The sequence below is a fragment of the Chelonoidis abingdonii genome, chromosome 21 (assembly GCF_003597395.2).
Source record: "Chelonoidis abingdonii isolate Lonesome George chromosome 21, CheloAbing_2.0, whole genome shotgun sequence".
Classification (NCBI taxonomy): domain Eukaryota; kingdom Metazoa; phylum Chordata; order Testudines; family Testudinidae; genus Chelonoidis; species Chelonoidis abingdonii.
The window spans coordinates 2,518,809-2,535,056 of record NC_133789.1 but is presented as its reverse complement, the minus strand read 5'-3'; positions in this window follow the sequence as shown (position 1 = coordinate 2,535,056).

Below are 16,248 nucleotides of genomic sequence, written 5' to 3'. Positions count from 1 at the left end.
AGAGAGCTAGCTGTTGCTTCCTGATTCTCTGCCTGGCCCCAGGTGCAGGTTAGAGTAACCTAGGAGCTGCCAGAGCACAACAGTCCATTAAGGACAGCCTGCCAGTTAAACATAGGTAGAGCACAGTCCACTCTGACCACACCTCCTCCCTCTCCTTCACCATCTAATATCTGCCCTCTACTATGAAATTGACGTCTTATTACTTGGGCCTTAAATGTCCCTATGTCACCCCCTCCCCACACAGAGACATAAAGAGTGGAGCAGGTGCAACCATCCCTCAGTTCCTTCACCAGTACAGAATCCCGGACGAGTAGGTCTCTGTAGTAGAAGGGAAGGAGGGCAGGTTGTGGAATCCATGTGGACAACACATCTCAAAGAGCCACAGTTACTGTATTGTAAGTAACTGTTCTTTCCTCTTCTAGTGATTGTCCACATGGATTCCAGTCATTGTAACTAACAACCAGTTATCTGTTTCCTTGGAGATGGACAGTAGGAGTCCTACTTAAACAATGATTGCAAAGTAGTCCTACCAAAGCAGGCATCTGATTTGAGAATCTCTGCAAAACAGAAGTGTCGTGTAATGGTGTGGACTGAAATCAACATAGCTAATTTACAGTTTCATAAATAGCGATATTCTTCAAACAGGCAGCAGCAAAGGGTACCTGAGCTCTAGAGGAATGAGCCCTAATTTGGCTAGGTGGATCTAACCTGGCTAACTTATAACATGTTCTTAAAAATGAGGAGGCCCATTCTGAAATTGTCTGTGAAGATATGGCCTGACCCTCAACTCTTTCAGCAAAGGCCACAAAGAGGGGGTAGCTGTGTTCCTGAATGATTTTTTTCCTGTTGGTGGTATAATAATTCCCTTACTGTTTCAAGTATCAGAGGGGTGGCCGTGTTAGTCTGGATCTGTAAAATCAGCAAAGAATCCTGTGGCACCTTATAGATTAACAGACGTTTTGGAGCATGAGCTTTCGTGGGTGAATACCCACTTCATCGGATCCGAATGTACTTTGTAGGTTCGTCAATGGCTATTAGCCAGGATGGGCAGGAATGGTGTCCCAAGTCTCTGTTTGCCAGAAGCTGGGAATGAGCAACAGGGGATGGATCACTTGATGATTACCTGTTCTGTTCATTCTTTCTGGGGCATCTGGCACTGGCCACTGTCGGAAGACAAGATATTGGGCTAGATGGACCTTTGGTCTGATCCAATAGCGCCATTCTTATGTTCTTATGTTTATATCACAGACGCTGGATTAGCAGAGTAGCTCCTGCATTCAGAAATACCTTTACTCATTGAAAATTTATTTGATGGTCTAATGATTGACCTCTTTGCATCTGGAAAGAGTTTAAAAAAAAACAACAAAAAAAAACCCACGAGTGAGCTGCAACCCCTCTGTGTGTTGGGACCTGGGATGTGAGATTGTGAATGACCTTTTGCCAAGCTGGGCACAGTCTCTAGTATATGTCTTCCCATCTTTTCCACATCTCCCCAGGACAGTGCAAAAGATGGGAAGGAAAGAGTGGCAGAGATACTTTTCATGCTTTGCTGGCTGAAGATGCTATGGCTCTGAGGATTAACCTAGTGTAGGATCTTTGGGTGTCTAGAAGTCTGCTACTGCAAGACCAGTCCTCCATCTCAGACCAGACTGGTTTAAAATGAATAGCTGGATAAAATGATTATTGCTTTAATAGACACTTCCCACCCTTCCTCCCCAAAAAATAAGTCAGCAAATAGCACTTGTTCTAATAGCTGTGTAGTGAGGCGGTCTGGCTCTCCGCCACCCCAGAGGGGGATGAGCCTCTCTGGATGCTAAAGTGGGTGGAGCCAGAAAACCCTGTGCCTGCCCCTCAGCGGTCAGGACACAGGACAGGAAGTATAAAAACCCGCCCCCAGAGCTCACTTGGCTCTCAGCCGCCGGAGCAACCAGATACTTGTGGCATAGCTCCTGGTGGGGAGACCATGCTGATCGGCAGCCAACTGATACCACCTGAAGCTAGCCCGAGCCCAGAGACACTGTCAGGCCTACCGTGTGCCAGTTACCCCGAGGAATTGCCAAGCCTACCGTGTGCCAGCTATTCTGAGGAGCGTATGGTACTAGACTCCCCGGGGAGGACACCACTGTGACTCAAGTACCTCTAGAGGGGGAGGAAGGAAGTAGCCTGGGGGAACCCGACTCTAGTCTGGCTGCGGCACTGCCAGAGTCCATGTCAGTGTGTTGCAGCCAGGATTCCCACTGACACAGCAGTGGGTCTTCTGCCGCTGCTAGGGCTCTGGGCTGGGATGCAGTGGAGTGGGTGGGCCTGCGTCCCCCCTGCCACCCGACTCGTGGGTGGCAGTCTCCCCCTCTCCCAGGCAGGGCCGGCTTTAGGAAGTGTGGGGCCCAATTCGAACATTTTCGGTGGGGCCCTGGCAGGGATGACTAAAAAAAAAAAAAAAGCCTTTTATTTCTTCCATGTATTATTTACTTTCCATAACTATATAAATAATACAATTATATATTATGTAAATTGCATCATATGATGGCGTGATGCTATTATGACTGCCAGTTCATGTGGGGCCCGCACGCTCTGGATGCACTGGGTCCAGCTGCCTGCCCCTCCTGAGCAAGGTGCAGGGTTACTGCCCTGGGAATCTGCAGACAGATGGAAATGAGGCTGGTTGGGGGCAAGGGAGTGCTGGAGGAAGGTCAGCTGCAAGGAGGCAAGGGAGTAGAGGAGCGGAGACAGGGTGTGGTGGGCTGGCTTCACGGCAGGCCAGCAGGGAATCAGCAGGATTGGAGGGCTGAAAGAGTGTGGAATGGCCTGGCTTCAGGCAGGGGGTGCAGCAGGATGGAGGAACAGGGCAGGGGAGTGCAGGGCTGGTGGAGGTAGTCTGCAGGATTGTGTGGAGGCTTGTGGTGTGGATTGTGGCTTTGAGCAAGGGCCAAAGGGTTTGTAGGGGGTGAGCTGGAAGAGAGAGGGGTTGGCAGGGCTGGCTGTGGGCACGGGGGGCAAGTTGGCTGCAGGCAGGGGCAGGCAGGGTTGCAGCAGAGGCAGTGGAGCCCTGCCCTTTAATAGCCCCCAGGTCCTGTATCCGAGCTTGAGTTTATAGGCCTGGGGCTCCCCGCTTCCTGCCCACCGCCTTTTAAATAGCCGCGAGAGCCTGAGAAACAAGGGGGCAAGGCGGGCTTCCGTACCTATAAGAACGAGAGGTGGCAGAGCAGCTGAGCCCGCCTTAAATAGCCCCAAGGTCTCTGCTATCCCAGGGCTCTGAGATTATTAAGGGCCGGGCCCTGCTCTCCCCCCGCCCCGGACCTTTTAAATAGCTGCAGAAGCCCTGAGAAATACATGGGGCAGAGGGGCTCTGTAGCTAAAGAGAGGTGCAGAGGGCAGCTGGGCCCCCCGTACCCAGGGCTGTGGGCTATAAAAGGCCCAGAGCTCCAGCGGAGAGCAGGGCTGCAAGAGTAGAGCTTGCACTCGGGCCAGGGCTCCACAGGAGAAGCGAGGTTGCGGGCGGCTTGCCCCGCTCCGCCGGGAGAGCGGGGGGCGGCAGGGCGGGGCTTGCCCCGCTCCGGCCGGGCGCCGGCGGGGAGAGCGGGTGGGTGGGGGCTGGGTGGGGGGCGGCGGGCGTTGCCCCCGCTCACGGCCGGGCTCCGGCGGGAGAGCGGGGTTGCAGGGGAGTTCCGCTCCAGCCGGGCTCGGCGGGAGAGCGGGGGTGCTGGGTGGGGGCGGCGGCCGGGGCTTGCCCCCTCGGGCGGGCTCCGGCCGGGTGAGCGGAGGGGGGGGGGGGGGGGCGGCGGCGGCCCGCGGGGAGAGCGGGGCTGCAGAGTAGGCTTGCACCCGGCCAGGTTCCAGCCAGGAGAGCGAGGTTGCGGCCGGCTTGCCCCGCTCCGGCGGGGCCCGGCCGGGAAGCAGCGGGGGGCGGCGGCGGGGCTTGCCCCGTCCGCCGAGGCTCCGGCCGGTAGAGCGGGTGGGTGGGGGGGGCGTTGGGCTGCCCCGCTCCGGCCGGGCCGGCCGGGAAGAGCACGGGGGGCGGCGGGCTTGCCCCGCTCCGGCCGGGGCTCCGGCGGGGAGAGCGGGGTTGCAGGGAGGCTTGCCCTGCTCTGGTCGGGGCTCCAGCAGAGACCGCAGGGCGGCTTGCCTGGCTCTGGCCGAGGCTCCAGGCGGGTGAGTGGAGCGGGGCTGCGGGGCTTGCCGCGCTCCGGCCGGGGCTCCAGCTGGGAGAGCCGGGCTGTGGGGCAGCCTCGCTCCCGCGGCGTTTTGGTCAGGGGAGCGGGGCCATGGAAGACCCCGGAGCAGACTGCAGCCCCGGTAAGAAACAAAAAATTAAAACGCGCTTAAGGCGCGGGGCCCGATTCCTGGGAATCGGCTGAATCGGCCTAAAGCCGGCCCTGCTCCCAGGCCTTTGGGGCCTACTACTGGTTGTTGCCCCACTCTGATCCAGGGCCTGGGCCTGATAATACTGACTGTTTGCTCAGTCTCGGCCTGAGCTAGTGACTGTTTGTTCCCCCTCCCTGACTCAAGGCCTGAGGCCGGCTAATACTGGCTGTTTGCTGCAGGACCATGCTAATTCCCAACACACCTGACCAACGCAGCGAGGTGGTCTGTCTCCCCGCCGGCTGGAGGGGGACAAGCCCCAGCCAACAAGCCTAGAAGCTGGAGCAAAGTCCAGAGTTTAAGTACCATGTTAAACAAGTGAAACATAGAATTGAGTTCCTTCAGGAGGCTTCTATTTGGGTGTGAGTGTCCAACCAAAAAAGTCAGGTCTCTGTAGTATAATGTTCTCAGTGTGTTTAACAAAGAAAACTTATCTACAGATCCCAACATAAAATCTTTCTTAGGGCATCAACCCTCATTCCAGTCCTGCCAGGTAATAGACTACAACATAGTAACCGTATTTTGCTTCTTACATTACAACCCAGGTTGAACTCCCGCAGGAGGTTTTATTGGTGAGAGTGTTGAAAACAAGACACTAAAAGTAATTCTTCCACTCAACTCAACACTGATAAGGCCTCAGCTGGAGCACGGTGTCTAGTTCTGGGCATCACACTTCAGTAAAGGCCAGAGGAGAGCAACTAAATGATTAAAAGTCTAGAAAACATGATTCCTGAGGAAAGACTGAAAAAATTGGGTTTGTTCACTTTAGAGAACAGAAAACTGAATGGAATATGATGACAGTCTTCATCACATAGAAAGTTGTCATAAAGAAGAGTTGACCAGTATATACTGGCTAGCATATATTTATATATGTCATTAATAATATGTATTATCCGTACCATATGCATATTAGTAGGCATGAAGCACAATAGCAGTAAGCACATCACGGCAGTTATATAGCCTAAATTGGCCTATACCTTTACTATAATCCTGTTGATTTATGCTAAATATTCCACAGCACCTTGCATTAGCAGAAATAAGCCTTTACTTAAGTAGATAGGAAACTTGTCAGGATCAGGACATATGAGTATTTTACCATAGCAACAGGTTATTATCACAAGCCAATACTGGAATATCCCGAAAGAAGATGACAAGATATATGATTGTTCTACCCTTGTACAAACCTGGAAGTTGCCTTCACAGACCAATACCTGGAATGGTAGTTGTGATGGGTTGGATCACAGAAACCCCCCTTGAGAACTACCAACTGATGTGCTGAGACTACTCCTGCCCCAGCTTTCCCTTCCAGGTTGGGACTTTAGAGCCATGCCTTGTCTGAGCCAGACACGCTAGCCTGCTGCAGACACAGGTCCAAGTCTGAAGCACATCCCCCCAAAGTTGCAGGCGTAGCTGAAAACAGCTTAAGAAGTGTACCTGTCTCCAACACCCAGATGCCCAGTTCCTAATGGGGTCCAAACCCCAAATAAATCCGTTTTACCCTATATAAAGTTTATACAAGGTAAACTCATAAATTGTTTGCCCTCTATAACACTGATAGAGATATGCACAGCTGTTGCCTCCCCTCCCCAGGTATTAATACATACTCTGGGTTAATTAATAAGTAAAAAGTGATTTTATTAAATACAAAAAGTAGGATTTAAGTGGTTCCAAGTAATAACAGACAGAACAAAGTGAATTACCAAACAAAATAAAATAAAACACGCGTCTATGCCTAATACAGTAAGAAAATTATTACAGGTGAAATCTCACCCTCAGATGTTTCAATAAGCTTCTATCTGGACACCTTCCAATGTGGGCACCAGAGCCACCCAGAGGATTCAGGAGGCCTGGGGTCTTTGGCGATAATTCGCCAGCGGGGGAGTCCTTCCTGAAGACCCGTGGCGGGGGCCACCCCCTGTCGAATTACTGCCGAAGACCCGGCACTTCGGCGATGGGTTCTGCTTCAGTGGTAATTCAGCGGCGGGGGATCCTTCCGCCCTGGAGCGGAGGGGCCCCCCGCAGCTCAATTGCTGACAACAACCTGGAGCAGAAGAAGCTCCGGGAGCCCTGGCCCCGCAAGAGTTTTCCGGGGCCTCCGGAGCGAGTGAAGGATCCTGCTCCAGGGGCCCTGAAAAACTCTCATGGGAGCCCCTGCGGGGCCCAGGGCCTGGGGCAAATTGCCCCACTTGCCCCCCCCTCCCCGGGTGGCCCTGGTGGGCACAGCCTTTCCCCTGGTACAGCTCTTGTTCCAGCTCAAGTGGTAGCTTGGAGATTTCTCATTATTGCAGCCCCCTTTGTTCTTATATATCTTTTGCATAAAGTGGGAATCCTTTGTCCCTCTCTGGGTTCCCACCCCTCCTAAATGGAAAAGCACTAGGTTAAAGATGGATTCCAGTTCAGGTGACATATCACATGTCACTGTAAGACTTCATTACCCACTTGCCAGCACACATGTATACAGAAGACTTACAAGTAAAACAGAGCCATCTACAGTCAATTGTCCTATCGGTGCTGCAGTAGTATCCAAAACAAAGATAAGGAAAGTAACAGAACAACAAGTTAAGGAACTGTGACAAACAGATGGTGTGAATTTTAGTGCCCTGTAAAGAGATGTGTAACTTGTAAAATCATTCTGTAAATATTACCAACTGAAGTGGATATGGCTGGGAGCACAGCTTCTGCATAAGGTGAATGTAACAAAGCCGCACAAGACAGTTTCCTGGAAGCTGATATTGTATCAAACCTTTTCCCTGTACTACATTGTTGTTGGCTTATAGCAATAAACCTGACGTTGGTGTATTGGTCTCTTGTGTATATTTAAAAACCAAAGTGTGGTCAAACAATTGATTAAGCAATTTTTCAACAATGGTGATACATTGTTCTCCTTATCCACTGAGAACAGGATAAGAAGTAATGGATTATATGAGTCTGGTATTTTTTTGGGTGCAATTTTTTTATTTGCAAAGAATGTTCACAAAGTTCTGTTTCTGTGAACACAGTTATAATCAACGGGAGATAGTTTCCTTGCTCACAATTTCCCAGCCTGCCTTTCCAGCGAGTCCTGTGCCCCAAAGAACTCTTTCTCTGCTCCCTCTCAAGGCCATGTTCTCCACTGTTTCTCTTGCTCTGAAACGAGAGTAGTTCAGAGGACACTAGGAAATTGTTAGTGCCCAGCAGCAGGGTCCACACGGACACTTAGTTCACAGCAGACTACTACAAGGTAGATTTACACCTCAGCTTGCTTCACGCTAAACGTTCATGTAGACAAGGCCTCACACTCACACACACAGCTGCAACCAAGCAGTCTTCCAGCCCCTGCATTTCTAGTCTGACCCCAGGGACCCTCGGCCCACATGGCTCAGCTTCTCCTCAGGCCTTGCTGTGCTTCCAAGGCCTTGGGCAGTGGCTTCTATTATTTCATCTCTTACTACATGTGATGGGATTTACAGACCCTACATGGAGACTAAGGAAGTGAAAGAGCAGCACTAGGCCAAGAAGGCCCTGCCCCTCAGCAGCTGCAGAGCATGCTCCAGTTGGAGGATCTGCTCAAAGTCAGAAGGGAATTCTGACAGTCTAGCAATGAGGAGAGAGAAGGAAAGGCTGCCTGAAAGGGAGAAAGCCAGTTTGCAGCTTCTGGGGACAGAGTGATTCACAGGAGAGGGGTCTGTCACTGTTGGTAACACCCCAGCTGGGAGAGTAGGCCTTGGCCCTTTTCCCCGTCGCTTCCTGCTGAGAGACGATAGCTGAACTTTGGGAAGAGAACTGGGGAATACTTATTTGACCAACTGAGCCGCTGCAATTGATTTGGAATTCTCTGCTAGGGTGGGGGTGGCAAGGCCGGCGCTACCATTTAGGCAGCCTAGGCAATTGCCTAGGGTGCCAGGATTATTGAGGGGGTGGCATTTTGCCGGGGGGGGGGGGGCGGGGGCCGCCTCCGCTTGACCTGCCACAGGCATGCCTGTAGAGGGTCCCCTGGTCCGCGGCTCTGGTGGAGCTGCCGCAGTCATGCCTGCGGATGGTCGACTGCTTCCACGGCTCTGGTGGACCTCCTACAGGCATGCCTGCGGCAGCTCCACCAGAGCCACGGACCAACGGACCCTCTACAGGAATGTCTGCGGCAGCTCCACTGGAGCCGCGGGATCAGCGTGGGGGGCGGCGAAATGGCCGTGCGCCTAGGGCGCGAGAAACCCTGGTGCCGGCCCTGGGGGGTGGGGGCTGTCACCATGTCCCAAACTGAAAAGAGAGCGAGGGGGGTTGAAGCAGCCCAATGAAGGCCGATCAGGTGCACAATGAAGAGGTTTCTGTGCCTCTCTCCCTTGGGCCCTGGGCTCGGACACAGTAGAGAGGAAAAGCCTGGGTCCCCCTGCTTTCTTCTCTCTTGCCCTTCCTGTCTGAGGAGTGATGGACCACAGCTTGACCGCTAGCCCACTGATCATCAGGGAAACCTATCCCAGGACTTTGGGAGTGGAAAGACTGTCAAGCCACGGCCTGCCTGCAGGCCTCTGAGTGGACCCTGCTACAAATTGGTGGAAGGGCTATCTAGCCATGGTCTGTGCACTAGGCATGCTGGCCCCCAAGTGGAACCCATGACACTATACAAAGGGGCATTTCATTGCTCCTTCCATTTAGCCTGAATGAAGAGGGCTTAGTACACCAGGTGTGACTAATGGCAGCCATTAACACCTTCCAGCCTAACAGTACCGTAAGATGATATGAAAAAACTGGAGAATTATATTTAAGTAATATTGATCCTTTTTATCCTTATTTTGGTCCAGTTGTTTATCTTCATTGAAATTATTAAAATAGGGGAGCCTGATTCTCACAACTGTAGAAATTAACAGTTACTCCACTGATAAAATATCTGAAGGCTGCCCCATGTCATCTGGAGATCAGTGAAGTGTAGGAAAGTTCTGGTCATGTCCCTTCTGCTATAGTCCGATATGAGCAGCCATGATGGGGTGCGATACCAGTGGTGAAATCCTGGCTCCATTGAAATCAATTGGAGTTTTGTCATAGATTTCAGTCAGACCAGGCTTTGCCCCACCAAAGGACCCCCCTTAACTGGGGGATCCTTCCATGGGCAGATATGTAGGCTTTAGATTAGTAGCTACCAGCAGTGTGGCTCAAAGTAGTGTCACTGCAGCTGAGGCTTCGGGCCATAAAAACAGCAGTCCTACCTGCTGGAATTAAAACATGCGCTCGCCTTTATTAGTTGTCTTTCTCTTCCTCCTGTCTCTGTCCACTTCATTTCTTTCTTTTTACTACTCCTCTTTTCTTTCCCACCATTCTCTTCTCTTTCTCCCCTGACCATTTCTCTCTCATCCTGGGGCATTTGTAGTAATAGTTATTTCTGAATCTAAAGGCAAATGGGAACATTAACAATAGTGTTTATTAAGAGAAATTTAATTGCGGAAGCAGGGTACAGTTCAAACCACCAAAAGGAACTGAGAGTAAGTCAACCAATCAATGCAAATTCAAGTTAGATGTATTACTTCATCAGAATAACTCTCATTGGGTGATTGGTGATCCTGAAGGTGGAACATTGTTTCCTAGCAACTTCTGAAATTTACAATTAAACCTTTTTCTGGGTGTTAATATACTACATGCTTCTATCTTTTTCTCTCCCTCCCAGTATGTTTCACTCCTGAGTATTCTGTAAAAACAGGCTACACTTAATATACAGCAACTACTTTCAGGGAAAGGAGCTGCACAGACTGAGTGGTTTGTGTCTAGTGAAATAAGGTGTTCACAGAAACATTCAGGGATTATTTAATTTCCTGACGAAATTTTACCTGTGTGACTGAAGTTAACTATATTTTAGAAGGCAATGAGGATGACTCATGTAGGAGTGTGCTAACATGTGCCTGCCATTTAGTATTACTCATTTAGTTACTAACCAACCCACTGAAGTGCAAGAAAGGGGACACGCCTCTCCTCAGTCCTATATTCATGCACCTCTTTGTGTGTAAAGTATGCTTTTCTTTTATTGTAAAGAGATAAACCAAAAACTGGCTGACTTTGGGAATTGATAATAGAGTATAGAACCTTTCATCTCAGCCTTTGATAGTTGCCCAGGTTGATCGTGTACAAAAGTCATAGCTCTCTGCTGCCTATTAGTGACTTGTGTGAAATGAGTTGCTGATCTCAGTCCACTTCTTAGGTTGGACTTTTGTATACTGAAGAACTTCACTGATGCAGTCTTGAAAAGACTCCCTATGTAAATATGCATTCAGGGGAGAAGGGGTTCCTTGTTCAATATTGCAACATATCTCTTTGCTGTTCTCCTTCTACCTTTCTAAATGTCAGCCTGGGAGAAGGTTTCTCTCTCTCTCTCAATATATGCTAAGTTGGTTCTTGCACAATGAGAAATGGTGCAGGAAAAAGCTTCTTAGGAAATAAGAGACTATTTATAGTGTAGTTAAGACCTAATCACAAATATGGGTAGGGAACCCTTTGAGTAGGAACAGCAAACATAGTGCTATTTGTTTTTCCTCTGAATTAGGAATCGATCACCATGTGTTTCATATTGATTAGTATGCCACATATGGAGTGTAGCTGACATGCAACAAGAAAATGGCTGTTTTATTATGCTCTGTTTTATCCTTCTTTATCTGCTCTTTGCTGTAACACTATCTCTGGTGTACCATGGTTCCCAGTCACCTGAAACCCTGTTAAAATTATTCTTAAAGTAAGCAGGAGGTTGGACTAGATGACTTCCTGAAGTCCCTTCCAACCCTGATATTTTATGATTCTATGATTCTAATAATGACACTTCATACGCTGATGTGGCATGGAGTGGGGCAGCTTAGATATGTAACAGTGCCAGCTCTGTAGCAATTTCCTATATATTTTATAGCAAGCTAACATGTAATACCAAGATAGTGTTCAGTTCTAATCTTCACCAAGTTATATGATTTTCAACTGCTTTAAATTAAATATTTGTACTGTGAGGTGAGGGGAGAAGAGAACTTGGGACACTTCTCCACCCTATAAGCAAATTATTTCCCACATGTATGTTAGTCCAAATAGTGCATCCTCAAAATGCCACATCTCTATCTAATGCGCAGAATGATTATTACTCGTGCCAGCTGTGACCAAGAAGTACCGTGTATTGAAGTAAATTAAGAACAAAGCAAGTGCTCTACTCAATGGCAACTTCAGGAAGCAATAATCCATGTAGTTTATAGGGGCAGCTCTTCCTCTGAACATATAGACTAGGATGTATTGTTCAGAGCAGGGCTGAGGAGAGCGGGGGGAAGCCGGTACAAAGTACCGTGGCCCGGCGGTCCGGAAGGGAGCCCGGAGCCCGGCTTCCCTGGCTTCATTGGCCCTGTTTAGCCAGTCCACCCTTGCCGGGGGGCCCGAAAAGAAAATTTCACCTGGGCCTGAACCTGCTCTCAGCAGCCCTGGTTCAGAGTTCCATGCTCTAAATTATCCAAGATAACAAAAGTCCAAATCATTTGTTTAAAATTGCTTTTTTGTAAAAGTAAGGAGAAGTTAGAGACAAAGATTAGCATAAATTGAATGTTTAAGTTAAAAGAACTGTGATAAGAGGTCTACAGAGCCCCTGGTAAAGTCATGGGATGGCATAATAATGAGCTGAAAGATTCTAGAAATAGGAGGAAATATTTGTGGTTGAAATCACCAAATGCAGTGCTGCAAGCGAACGTCTGCACCACAGACAGAAGATGCTGCCTTTTCTACCTTTGCTGTTCTTTTGAGACAGGGTCGGACTTCAGTGACAACAGTAACAGCTTAGGGCATCTTAATTAACCTTTTCTCTTTTTCTTCCAAAAAAGGACAGTGAATACCTGTTTTAATACCATCTACAAGAATGTCAAGCAGTGTTTTTTTTCTATAAAAGACTATGAAGCTAAAGGGAAAGGACCCTTGGACTGAGTCAGGGAATGAAGGAGGTTCACAAACATTTTAATTGGTATTTTTTTGTTGTTGTTTTTAACATCTATGGGTTTCTGCATGCCATTTGTGAGGTATGGGTATTAAAACCAAGTATTTTCCTTTTGGGACTTGTCCAAATCACTCTAACCCACTTGTTTTACATATATATTCATCACTAGAGTCCTCCGCATGTCTTCTTAAATCAGCCACTTGTGGTGTAATTAGGACATTATTTTACAGGAAGAAATCCATGCTGGGACTTGAGCATGGCTAAGAAAGCAGCTGGTTCCAGTTGAAGCAAATGTACTTTGTCATAGTAGTCTTATATATATTACTCATGTTTTTTACATCTTAAACATCTGTTCACACTATCCAGTAGACAAAGGGATTAAGGATTCTTACATCTAAATGTTTAAAGTGCTGTGAGAATTACCTTCATAATCTCAAACACTACATAAAAAGTGTTGAGTTTAAAGTACAAATATATTGCAATGATTTTGTAAGCAGCAGGAACAGCTATTATGTAGTCTGCAATTGTTTACATATCACTGTGCACATTAGAAGCTGAATTAATGTTTACCAGTGGATTAGACATTCCTTACTCTTTTTGGTAAGTGCCATGGTAGCCTTTAACTTCCATTTAGCAAAACCTCTAGAGATCAAAAGAAGAGACCTTTGTTAATACCTTATTTAAGGGTACCTCCAACAGAGCAGAAAACTCACCCCAGTATTGCACTATGCAGCTCGTCTGCCTAAAGATCATGCATCTCTGAGATTGTTCTAAATATGTCTGCTTATTGTGAAATGGAGAAATAGGGTCTGGACACTGATACAGATACAACCACTGGGCAGATGTGAGTGACATTCCGCTCCCTCAAATAAAATGTTGCTGTGTCATTTGCTTTCTCATGAAACCCTCAAACATTTTTATTTTAAAACCTTTTGGAAGTCTGTGATGTCCTTCTCTTAGGCCATTCAGGCTTCCAGAAACCAGGTACTCACTTCAGTAACATTTTCAGAGATGGAGTGAGAAATATGTTGTTTCCTAGACACTGGTCAGTTTATGGTCCAGATGCTCTCTGAGCCCCAAGCCCCACTGCACCACACCCTTTGTGTCACTCAAGCAGTGTGAAGGGGATTGCTCAGTAGATGTAGCTCCACTATAGCTGACATCTGCACCTCTTTCCCTTTGTCAAAGTTACACTCAGGACTCACAGTTTGTCAGACCACTCTGTTTTATTAGCACAGCACTCTGCTAATACACCCAGATAATGTGAGCAGCCATGCAAGGTCTAAACAGTCTTATTTATACAGATAAAAGAGTGGGAATTAGACAAAGTGACAAAGAAAGCAAAAACAGTAAAAATCACCTGGGGCACAGCATGCATATTCCACTTCCTTACTAACTGTTATCGTTCTAAGGCTAATACTTCACCAATTGCCCTTAAACGGTGCAATTGTTCTATGTTAAGGTCTGTATTCCTGACACCTGGATTGCAACATTCCAATAGTTTTGCTTAAAGGTACAAACAACATTTCTTTAATCCTTTCTATTCTTACAATATAATTCATTTTACTTTCACACCTTCCTACTTGTGGGGGCATATCAGGGGCAAATAGAGATATATTAGTGGTTTAGCCAGAGTGTGATGTGCTCTGGGTATAATCAGCTGGTGGACAGTCCTTTGAGCAAGTGGAGTTGAGAGCAACCTGCATACTTCTCAAAATGTCACCAGGGCTGGTACAAAATTGGCCCGAGAAGATGGCTTCTTTGCTACAAGCAGTGGGACTCAAGATGAAATTTCATTGTTAAGAATTGCTCCCTTTCCTCCAGAAATGTAGTCAGAAGGGCTTTTATTCTGTTGCTCCCATCAAGCAGGAAACAGATTTGAGCCCGCCTCCAACAGCACTGAATAATAATATTTATCAAGAGAGAATTACCATTAATTGACAGTGTCTCTTTTCTCAAAAGCTTAAGCTTGCTTCATAATGTTCTCCTATCCAAATGTAGAAAAATTTCATAGGAAAACTAGATAGTTCTGTAAACTGAATTTTATTTGTATCTCTTGATCCCTCGTCATAGCTCAGAGCATTCCAGTCCAGGTCAGGGACCTCTTCTGATTCTTGTCTAATCTAATCTGGCAAGTCTAATGTCAAGAGAATGGTAAAAAGCTAAATGAAAACATAAATATTTGCAAAATGGTGTATTGATCATACATATCATCCATGAACATAAATTAAATGTACCTATGTGATGTGGAGTTTACTTAATATACTATATCTTTAGTAGAAAACTCAGATAAATTACCCATAAAGTCCAGACAATTGTTGGAACTGCTTTTTCTTTAATTATTTTTACTGCTTGTACGCCTTTGAGTTTATAATGCACATTCAAAGCATTTTAGGAGGCCTTTTTCATTATGTATAAAAGAAAGAGATACACCTGTCTTAACATGGCATGACTTGTTACTTTGTCAACCATGTACTGGTTGTCCATTAAAAGGACCTTGAACTTCAATTATAAATCAGTTAACACTGGCATCTGATGTGGCATTTTACAAACAACTAGTTGAGATCAGCAGCCATGAGAGAGAAGCATAGCTTGTGCATGTAGATCATGTCAATTTAGCAATACCAACTTTTTTAAAATTGCTAAATTTTACATTGAGGAATGAAATGTGATGAAACAGTGAAAAACCAGTCAGATCGTAAATTATTTTGGATACCACTAAACCAAGTTGACAAATGAAGCCACTAATTAAAATGGTTCTGCTTAATAATTCAGAAAGTACAAGTTCTTAGCTGTGCTAGGGGTGTACAGGCCTCCCATTTTTTTCCCTGTCCTTGTTTTCCTGTTGATAGATCCTTCCTTTTTCCAAATGATTCATCCACAGGAATGGGCATCTCCCAGCAAACCTTCAGGGACTTTTGTAGATCGAGGGTGTGGACATCACTGAGTTTCAGTGTTCCAATTCTATTATAATAATGGTTCCTATTTCCTAATGTTATAAAGGTCTCATGTCTCTATTAACTGAATTTGAGCTATCCGGGGTGGGAAGAAGTCTGAGCTAATCATGAAGAATTTTATTTACAGGAAGTTCTGGTCTATCTTGAATCTTCAGTTTCAAAGTTTAAGTGATTCTATTTTCCTGTTTGCTCTTCTCTGCCTCCAGCAGCTAAAGTCAGTGGTGATTTCCATCTTCCAGGTGGTTCTTGAGGTTCAGCGTCATCCAGTGCATTGAAGTTCCTTGTGCATTCTAATCCTTAACCTTTGACAACTTGTCTTCCGTATTACAGAAGGACTTGATGGGAAGATTTTCAAAAGCCTCTCAGGATTTAAGAGGAATTAAGTTTGATGGACGCTAGCTTTTGAAAATCACCCCTGTTATGTTCTGCAGGTGGTTGAAATGGCCATTCTTTATCTCAGATAGACTATCAGAATTACTTTCTAGAAAGAGAACATTAAATAAACTCACCTCAAGACCTGATATGACACTTTTCTTTTAGTCAGTACCTATGAAAATTAAGCCTTTTTTGCATAGCTGTTTTCACTACTTTCCTTGTAACTTTACTCACACAAGTAATTCCACTTTCATATTTCCCATACTTTCCATGATAAAACTGATTGAAGTTAAACTGACTGGTCTGTAATTCACCGGGTGGTCCTTATTCCCCTTTTTATAGATTGGCACTATATTTGCCCTCTTCCAGTCCTCTGGAATCTTTCCTTTCTTCCATGAGTTTTTGTAGATACACCTCTACCCTGATATAACACTGTCCTCGGGAGCCAAAAATTCTTACCGTGTTATAGGTGAAACTGCATTATATCGAACTTGCTTTGATCCGCCAGAGCGCGCAGGCGCCCCCTGCCCGAGCGCTGCTTTACTGCGTTATATCTGAATTTGTGTTATATCAGGTCACGTTATATCAGGGTAGAGGTGTGTCATAGTATACTTTCCTCAGTCTGAACCTTAGAGTCCAAAAATGAGA